The sequence below is a fragment of the Chenopodium album genome, chromosome 24 (genome assembly GCF_948465745.1).
Source record: "Chenopodium album chromosome 24, dcCheAlbu1.1, whole genome shotgun sequence".
Classification (NCBI taxonomy): domain Eukaryota; kingdom Viridiplantae; phylum Streptophyta; class Magnoliopsida; order Caryophyllales; family Amaranthaceae; genus Chenopodium; species Chenopodium album.
Genome location: NC_137857.1, coordinates 12,076,676 through 12,086,667, shown reverse-complemented (window position 1 = coordinate 12,086,667; position 9,992 = coordinate 12,076,676). Strand labels below are relative to the sequence as shown.

Genomic DNA, 9,992 nt, shown 5'->3' with positions numbered 1-9,992 from the left:
GTTGGGATATTGATTCAAACGCTAGTTTGTTAGTTAATGTATGGCACACTTAGTGGCTAAGTTTTAGCTAGGATTAGTTGATTTTAATATTTATCTTCTTATTAGAATTATTTGTGGGTCAAAGTACGGTGATTTCAGTAAGTAGAGTTTTTTTAGTGGGATTGTATTAGTGGTCCTTGATTTATTGATCATGATAGATCATGGGTTTAATGGGTCCTATTTTTAAGTTTTATTGTTATCCGTTCTAGCTATATATTCAACCATATGTACGTGAGAATTAGAGAGTGTATGATATTAATATGTGTGTATGTGTTTTCCTTATCTTATTTGCTTCATATTATTGTTTTCTCTTTCTATGTATTAGCTTCAACAATTAATACATTATCATATAATTATTTGCTAATCCCAGATTCATTCCAATCATTTGCGAACCACACCAAGTTAAAATATTTTGTAGGAGACTACAACCAAGTTGTCCATGATGTCTCAAAACAAGATGTCCAGCCACCTTGTCCTCTAGGACTACAACTTCAAGTACTTAGTTTATCAAATTGTGCACTCCTTACACACACCCCACCTTCCTTCCTCATCAACGAGACTTGAGGTTTGTTGATCTTTCCGATAATTCATTGCAAGAAGAATTCCCAACTTGGCTTCTGGAGAACAACCTTAAGTTGAATACACTTTTCCTTAGTAATAACTCCATCATTGGATCACTCCAATTACCTTCTGTTGTGCATGCCTATATAAGCCTAGTAAGGGTTGCCAAAAATATGATTCAAGGACGAATTCCAGCAAACATAGGCATGACATTTCCTAATCTTGTTGATCTGGACTTGTCCTACAAAAGATTCGAGGGAAACATTCCCATAAGCCTTGGTGATTTACATTCTCTAAAAGGTTTATGGTTGTCAAACAACCATTTATCAGGAGAGATTAATCACTTACCCAATAGCTTAGAATCTCTTGATCTATCAAATAACGCTTTTGAAGGTGAACTTCCATCTTATTATCCTTGAATAACCTATTTTTACAAGGTAATAATTATTGGGGGTGCCCCAGTTTCTCTTCTTGATAAACAAGAAGTGTTCTCTAGTGGCAAATGTGTAATAAAAACGCCTAGGGAATTGTAAACAAATGGTTTTAAAGCTGAATAAATGCTGAATGTGACTTCCATTGAAGCAAGTCACGTGGACTGCTGAAGAGGACATTAGACGGTAACGTTAGCGGCGTTCCATTACAGCTTTGTCTTCACCTCCACCGACAACAAGCACCTCCACCTCCACCATCACCTCCCTCTTTCGTCCACACCGACACTGTCATCTTCCTCTTTCGTCTACACCGGGGACAACCACCATTATCGGTGGCAAACATAGGCGGCTTCGCCGCCAAAATCAAACGAAAAAACCCAATAAGAAAGGGTAAAATTTATGGCATGGTCAACCCCAAAGGGTAAGGGTGACCGTCCTCCATTGAAGCTATTGTTGAGCTTGAATTCCTCCATTGAAGCCGTCATCGAGTTCGAATTCCTCCTTTTAAACTCAATTTCCTCCATTGAAGCTTACTCCTACTGTTGGCCGTTCTTTTAATTGATCGACACCTCTAATTGGTCTAGCTCCCACTTTCGACAATTTATCGCCGGAGGTGGGAACTAGATTCTGGGTACTTGGTCACGAGAGAGGTGAATTGCAAAAGGGGGTGAATTGCAAAAGGGGGTAAGTTGAAAAGGGGGTAATGTTAGGTTCACTCCGTCAACTAATAATTCCAAATTTACCCTGATGAGAAACGCTTCTTGTTTATCATGAAGAGAAACTTGGAATTACCCATAATTATTCAAGTGGCCTACAAATGAACAAGTTTGGTCCAAAGTTAAAAATTCTCAATATAAGTAATAATTCAGTAGAAGGTCCTATTCCTACAGACATGAAGTACAATTCTTCCCTATTAACTTTATTGGACTTATCATTTAACAGATTTAAGGTGCCATTTCCAAATTCTTTCAGCTCCTATATCTTAACTCTCAAATTAAATAATAATAAATTGAGTGGTCATATGACAGATGTATTTTGTAATAGTATCTCTGTAGTGTATGTGTTGGATCTAAGTAACAATGAATTGAAAGGTCATATTCCCAATGCAATTGGTAATCTCACTGACCTAGAAGTTCTATTGTTGAGAGGTAACCGGTTTCACGGTCAAATTCCCCATCAATTGTGCAACTTAGTTAAGTTGAATAAATATTGGATATTTCCTCCAATAATTTATATGGCCCTATTCCAACTTGCTTATCTCAAATACCTACTAGGGGGGGGATCTCTGAAGATATTTTAATTTGGTAGTCATACTTTTATTGGCTCTGGGGTATTAAATAATGTCGGAGTGGAAGTGTTGATTTTCGCGAAATCTTTAGCTCAACATCAAATTGAGAACAGTGTAGAGTTTGTGACAAAAAACATGGCTTACAAGTACGAAGGTAGCATCCTTAGTTACATGTCTGGAATAGATTTGTCTTGCAACAAATTAACAGACCACATACCACATGAGCTTGGTAATTTGAGCAACATCCAGACATTGAATTTATCTCATAACCAATTGTGGGGTGTCATTCCATCGGCTTTTTCAAACTTGAAGAACATCGAGAGTTTGGATTTATCCTACAATCACTTGAATGGAAGGATTCCAGCTGAAGTTACAAATTTGGATACTCTTGGGGTCTTCAATGTCAGCTACAACAACTTATCAGGAAGGATCCCATTTCAAGGTCACTCATTAACCTTTGATGACACCAGTTACATAGGCAATCCATCCCTTTGTGGACTTCCTTTACTCATCAACTGCACTACAGATGATACGCCCTCCACGAGTACAAGTGAATCCCAAGATGAAGACAGTGGCTGGATTGACATGGAAGCCTTTTATATCACCTTCGCGGGATCTGGTGTGACTATGTTTCTTGCGGTTGTAATAATTATGTTGATTAATCCTCATTGGTTGAATGCATGGTTTTATCTTGCTAAAGCGTGCATCCTTTCCTGCTACTACTTCTTCGAGGACAGCATAAGAAAACTGAGGAGAGCAAGGCGTGTTTGATGATCATGAGGTTCGTGTATGAAGGTTTCTTCGTCACTTGTGAATGTGATAATGTATGGTGCCTCTTGTTGTATTCGATGACTATGTATAATTTAAATCCAATGGATACCTGTTCTCCCTCGTAGCAATTATCTATAAAAAGTTTTTGTTTTTTTTTTTGTTTTTTTTGTTTTTTTTTTTTTTTTTTTTGAGGAAATTAACTATAAAAAGTTGGTATTATTTCCTTTATAAAAACAAGTCACTAAAACTAAATTAAAAGTCCAGCTTGCATGCCTAGAACCTTATCACTTTCAGAAGACAACATTGAATTGTTCTTAATAGAGGCAATTAATTGCTAACTCTAAGCATATTACTTAACCAAAATTCGACTTCACATTGCAAGAAAACAGTTGGCAGTTGGCAAGGTTAACCTCACTTCCACCTAATAGAATCTTCTTAGAAGAGACAAATTAACAGATAATACGTACTTGAGCTTGGTAAGTTGAGCAATGCATTGAATTTATCTTTTAACCTATTATGGGGAGTTATTCCATCATTCTTTCAAACTTGAAGAATATCAAGAGTTGATTCATCTTACAATCACCTCAAATTTGATTACTCTGGAGGTCTTTAAGGTCACTGACGTTATCAGGAATGCATAATATTCTTCCTTTTACTTGTCCTTAGTTACTTATGCTTAAAATGATTATGCATGTACAAATGTTTTGCAATCAAAGTCACAGATTGATGTGATTATATTCGATGATAGATTATGTTTTCTAATGTATAAATTACAAAGACCTCAAATGAATGTGGAAATAGTGTATAATCTCAAAATAGGGCCATTTCCGACGAAATTGTTCCGACGGACACCTAATTCCGTCAGATCCGTCGGAAATCTCCGACGAATAAAACTTTCGTCGGAAAATATGTACTTTCCGACGAAAATATTCCGTCGGAACTTAATTTCCGTCGGAACTTTAAGTTTCCTATGGAATTAATTTATGTCGGTGATTAACGACGGAAATTCCGTCGGAGTCTAATTAAAAAAAAAAAAAAAACAAAACCCTAAAACACCCCACTTCATTTAAGCGTTCCGCCCCCTTATCTTTACCCTACTCCTTTTCATTCTCTCTCCTCTCCTCATCTTTTTCTCTTTCTCTCTCCTCTTTTCTCGGTGTTCTCTATCTCCTCTTCTCCTCGTCTTCTCTTTCTACTCTGATCCTCTTTTCTCAGTCCTCTCTTCTCGATTCGTCCTCCTCTTCTCTGAGCAAATTAATGGTTTTAAGGAACAAATTCGTGGTTTTAAGGAGCAAATTCATTGTTTAAGGAGGAAATTCATGGTTTTAAGGTCAAGTTCGACCATGAAAATGCTAGATCTAGCGTTTTCATGGTCGAACTTGACCTTATATACCCAAATTCAAGACTAAATTTGGTTGATTGTGGTCGAATTGTTATGGTAAATGTAGTAGATCTACAAAGTTTTAATCTTTTGTTTTTAGCTTTTTTTTGGTTATGTATTTTATCTTAATTTTTCAGTTTTTTTTTTCGGGTTAAGGGGTCGGTTAAGGTGATGGGTGATTTGGGTGGTTCTGTGTTAGGGTTCGGTGATAGTGGCTAATTTGGGTGGTTCTAGGTAAGGGTTCGGTGATAGTGGCTAATTTGGGTGGTTCTGGGCTAGGGTTCGGTGATGGTGGCTAATTTGGATGGTTCTGGGTTAGGGTTCGGTGGAGGTGGACTGGTGGTGGCTGGATCTTGGTTAGTTTGGGGAGTGACGGTCTGGGCTTAGGTTTAGTTAAGGTCTTGTGGTGTTTTGAGGTGGTGATGCGCCGCGCCGGTGGTGGCGCGGCGTTTTTTCTAACTTCTATAAATCAGTTTCTGACGGAAATTCCGTCGGATTTTCCGACGGACTTTTCTAGTGCCTGAAAATCACTTTCGACAAAAGGATTCCGTTGGAATTACCGTCGGAAAAGTGTTTCCGACGGAAATTTCGTCGAAAAAGGTCGATTTTCCTACGAAGGGTTTTGCCGACAACGGTTTCCGACGAAATTCTGTCGGAAACAGGTTTTCCGACGGAAAACAAGGTGTTTTCGAGGGATTTTTTCCGTCGTAAAACAGCAGTTTTCTAGTAGTGTCGAGAGTTGATTCATCTTACAATCACCTCAAATTTGATTACTCTGGAGGTCTTTAAGGTCACTGACGTTATCAGGAATGCATAATATTCTTCTTTTACTTGTCCTTAGTTACTTATGCTTAAAATGATTATGCATGTTGTTAATCTTCATCTGAAGAGAGAGAAAATTATAGAGAGAGAAAATGAAGAAAGGAAAAATGTGTTTGTATTTCTGAATGAATGAATATTACAGAGGAGGAGAGTATTTATTTCTAACTGTAGACACCTAAAAAAGTCTCCCCAAAACCAAACCCGATGATGAACAACCTTTCACCGTCACTATTGGTCGGGTTTAGTATTTAATCCCGAGAGTGCTTAAAAACCATATTTAATTAAATTCGTATTTCTGAATAGTCCGTAGATCAGTCTTGGTGTTTGGTAAAAGCATAGTTTTTATTTCTGCCTAAACCTTTTTTTTTATTGTTTTATTATTTTTTATTGGCCCAAACCTTTTATTTGTTTCCTTTTATTTATTTTCTTATTTTAGCCCGATTTTAATATATCAGAAAAATGGCCAGAAATTATCAATCGGCACCTAAAATGCTGAATGAAATTAGGGTTAAAAATGAATTTAGGACAAAACTGTCCCGTGTCACGGCAAGGAATCCCGCACCACGGGAAACTTTCCCATTTGACGGCAAAGTATCCCGTGTAACGGGAGACCTGATGTGACACGGTACAGTTTGTGTCCCTTCCGCGTAAACCCTAACGCGTTTTCTTCCCCCGTTTGCTTAAAAGTCTCCCGTGTCACTCAAAAAAGTACCGTGTCACGGGATTCTCTCCCGTCTGACGGTGGAGTTTACCGTGTCACGGGATACTGTTTTAGGGTTTCTGTCATTTTAGGGTTCCGTGTGTTCCCTCAACACATTTTTCCTATAAATAACCCCTCATTTCTGATGTACGGGGCATCAAATAATTCTCTCAATTTCTCTTCTATGCTCTAGCCTAAACACTAGCCTGCCCTTCTCTCTTTCAAAATACCTTCCTTAAGCACTCCAAGGAGTCCGTACTTTACCCGGGGTTATGTCCTTAAACCACGGCGTGAAAGGTAGAACTGTTTGAGGGTTTGGCCCCAAATCAATTCTCATTTAATTTAATTTAATTCCATTTTAATTATTGTTTAATTATTTTCCTTGAAGTTACTAACGCGTTTATTCTTTTTATAGTAGCAAGGAAACAAAATCAAAGTAAGGAATCATGTTCCTTCTATTCCTATTATTTTTCTCACGATTTTATATTGTTAGAATTATTGCTATATTGCTTCCAATATTAATGTTTGTTTATTCTATATTTTTGATCACCATATTGCATGTTTAAAGGGAATATGTAATTGAATATAACGACTAATAAGATAATTTGGACAACCGGTTTAGATTCCTTTTAATCTTACTTATAAATCGAAGTGATCACCAATATTTTTAGAATTATGTGTGCATTAATGTTAAACCAATTTAGCATAATAATAGTTTGGAGCGAATTTGAATTTTGTTTGTATGCCTTGAGATCACAGGAATGTTGTTCACAACAAGAATCGAGTAGAGGCCAATACGGGCGAATGTGACTCCATGACTCACTTCGTACCATCATCACCGATCCTCCTTTCGTGGTTCCGAACCATATGGAGTTAGTAATCTCATGGATTATGAATGGGGTGTAACCTTCACGGGTCAATCGTTGTTGCCTTTCGTTGTCCTTAATCGTGGTTGCCTTAAATGATCCGTGAACGGTTTACAAGTTCCTTAAAAACTTGTTGGCGGCTCCCTGCTTTCCTTGTCCCTAATCGCGTCCCTGATCGTATATGTCAATTCCCACTTCCTATGAGTGCCAAGCATATTCACACCATGCTTTTTACGTAGGCGCACTTCAAACGACGCCTACACTAACCCACTAACTAACTTCAGCTATGATAAATAATGCTGAGTCAGCAATACTTTCTAACTAATTCTGTTACAAGCTACTATACAGTATATGGTGGGTCAGCTATACTAATATAATCAACATCCCCCCCCCCCCAAGCTTGGGAGGGGTGAAACCATTCCAAGCTTGGACAATAAACGATTAAACTGAGCAGAAGGCAAAACCTTGGTAAATACATCAGCAAGCTGCTCTGTAGTTGGCAAATAAACAAGCTGCAACAATCCTTCAAGAACCTTGTCACGAGTAAAGTGACAATCTATTTCGATATGCTTAGTTCTGGCATGAAAAACAGGGTTCTTAGCTGTGTGTAAAGCACTTTGATTATCACAATGCAAAGTAACAGGCTTCAAACCCTGCACACCAAGCTCCTCTAGTAATCTGACTATCCAAGCAACTTCAGAAGATGCTGAAGCCATAGCATGATATTCAGCCTCTGAACTAGATGTTGAAACAGTACTTTGTTTCTTACTTTTCCAGCTAATAGGAGATTTGCCAAGAAGAAGAATATAGCCAGAAACAGATCTTCTTGTATCTGTACAGGAACCCCAATCACTATCTGAAAATGTTGTCAAGGAAATCTGATCATCAGCATGTAAAAGAATGCCCTGACCTGAAGTCCCAGCAATGTATCTCAAGGTATGAAGTAATGCCTGATAGTGTGGTTCCCTAGGTGTCTGCATATACTGACTCAAGGTTTGCATAGTATAAGATATATCAGGTCGAGTATGAGAAAGAAAATTCAGTTTCCCCACCATACTTCTGTAGAACTCAGGGTCACTAAACAAATTCCCATCTGATGCATTTAACTTGAGATGAATGGGCAAAGGAGTGACAGCTGTTTTGCAATGAATAAGGAACTGCAAGCTCTACACTCCTTTGATTCTGTTACAAGGGATGACTGATGAATAAAAATAATCAAAAGAAAAATCATCTAGAGAGGTTGAAGATGGAAGAAAAAACAGCTGTCACTCCTTTGCATTTAACTCCTTTGCCCATTCATCTCAAAAGAAATAATCAAAAGAAAAATCATCTAGAGAGGTTGAAGATGGAAGAAAAATAGAAAAAGAAGGAGAAGTGTAAGAAGAAGGATCAGCAGGTGTAGATTGATGAAAAGGAAAAAAAATTTCATGAAAAATAATGTCTCTAGAGACAGTAATTTTTCTAGACTTAAGGTTAAGAACCTTATAACCTTTTTGGGAAGGTGAATAATGCCTCAGCCCTAGGATCAAACTTGCCTCTATGTTGTTTCAAAGTAGAAACAAAACAAAGACAGCCAAAAACTCTCAGATTATCAATATCTGGTGGCTTTCCAAATAATTTTTCATAAGGAGAAACTGAACCTAAGACTCTAAGAGGTGTTCTGTTAATAATATGAACAGCACACAAGACACATTCCCCCCAATATTGAACAGGAATCTTAGATTGAAAATACAAACTCCTAGCCACCTCAAGAATATGTTTGTGCTTCCTTTCAACTATCCCATTTTGTTGTGGTGTATCCACACAACTTTTCTGAACAATTATACCTTTAGAATTATAGAAATGCAACATGTCACCCTCAGTAAGCTCCCTAGCATTATCACTTCTAACAGAGAGTATAGAAGTATGAAACTGAGTTTCAACATAAGCAACAAAATTTTGTAAGACATTGACAGCATCTGATTTGAATTTCAACAAATGAATCCAAGTGTTTCTTGTGTAATCATCCACTATGGTGAGAAACATTTTACAACCATTATGGTTAGGAGTGGTCAAAGGACCCCAAATATCAATGTGAATGAGCTGAAAAGGATGCTCAGACACAGAATGACTAGTGGGAAAGGGCAACCTAGACTGTCTAGCAGCAGGGCAAATTTGACAAATACAACTGTCAAGTGCCTTTACATCCACATTATTCTTGACTAACTTCAATTTATCTACAGGTAAATGCCCTAATCTAAGGTGCCACATCTTGGCTTCATCAACCTTAGACAAATCAGCTAGAGCATTACAAGAAACTAAAGCAACATGTTTATTCTCACTAATCAAGTTTGCACTAGAATCTCCTTGTCCTTGTTTAGCATCCAGACAATATAAACCATGCCTCAAATCACCAAGATGCAGAGTTTGGGTCATGTGAAGCCCCTGGATCACACATGAATTATGAGTAAAAGAAACAGAACAGTTTAGGTCTGCACACAATTTGTGTACTGATATCAGATTAAACTGAAAATCCGGCACATAATGCACATCTTTTAGAAAAATATGATCATCAAGTTTGACCTCTCCAATATGAGTAACTGATACTGTGGTACCATCAGGAATAGTGATAGTGTTATTAGGATCAGTCACAGCTCTGTATGTGTGAAAAACATCAAGACTATGACAAATGTGGTCAGTTGCACCACTATCTATCACCCACATAGTTGGAACAAAAGACATGAGGCAGAATTTACCTGCAAATAAAGCATTTCCAGCATAAGTTTGCTCTTTAGAACTGTCTCTCTTCTCAGTGTTGTCCTGAATCTGCTGTTGCTGAACAAGCCTGCTCATAATCTTGTTACACTGTTCCACAGCCATCTGAGGAGTTAAAACTTCATCATTATCATTCACTACTACAAAATGAGTCTTTTCTCGACGCTTAAGCCTCGACGCTTTGGTATGAGCGTTAGGTGGTAAATACGATATGCGTGTTTTTTCGACGCCTAAAAGCGTCGAGATTGATTTGGCATAAATAAGCGTCGAGAGCAACACGTGCAGGGCTCGTGAGTGCAATTTGTTTAACCCACGGTTTCTGAATTTCAGAAATAATAAAACCGCCTTAGTTTCTAAACTTGAAAACCTTTCACTTCTC

General features: G+C 37.8%; 1 pseudogene; it reads left to right on the top strand.

Moving 5' to 3' along the window:
- Positions 1–2,454: 2,454 nt before the first annotated feature.
- Positions 2,455–3,090, top strand: LOC145610560 (cuscuta receptor 1 pseudogene; annotated as a pseudogene).
- The last annotated feature ends 6,902 nt before the right edge of the window (positions 3,091–9,992 follow it).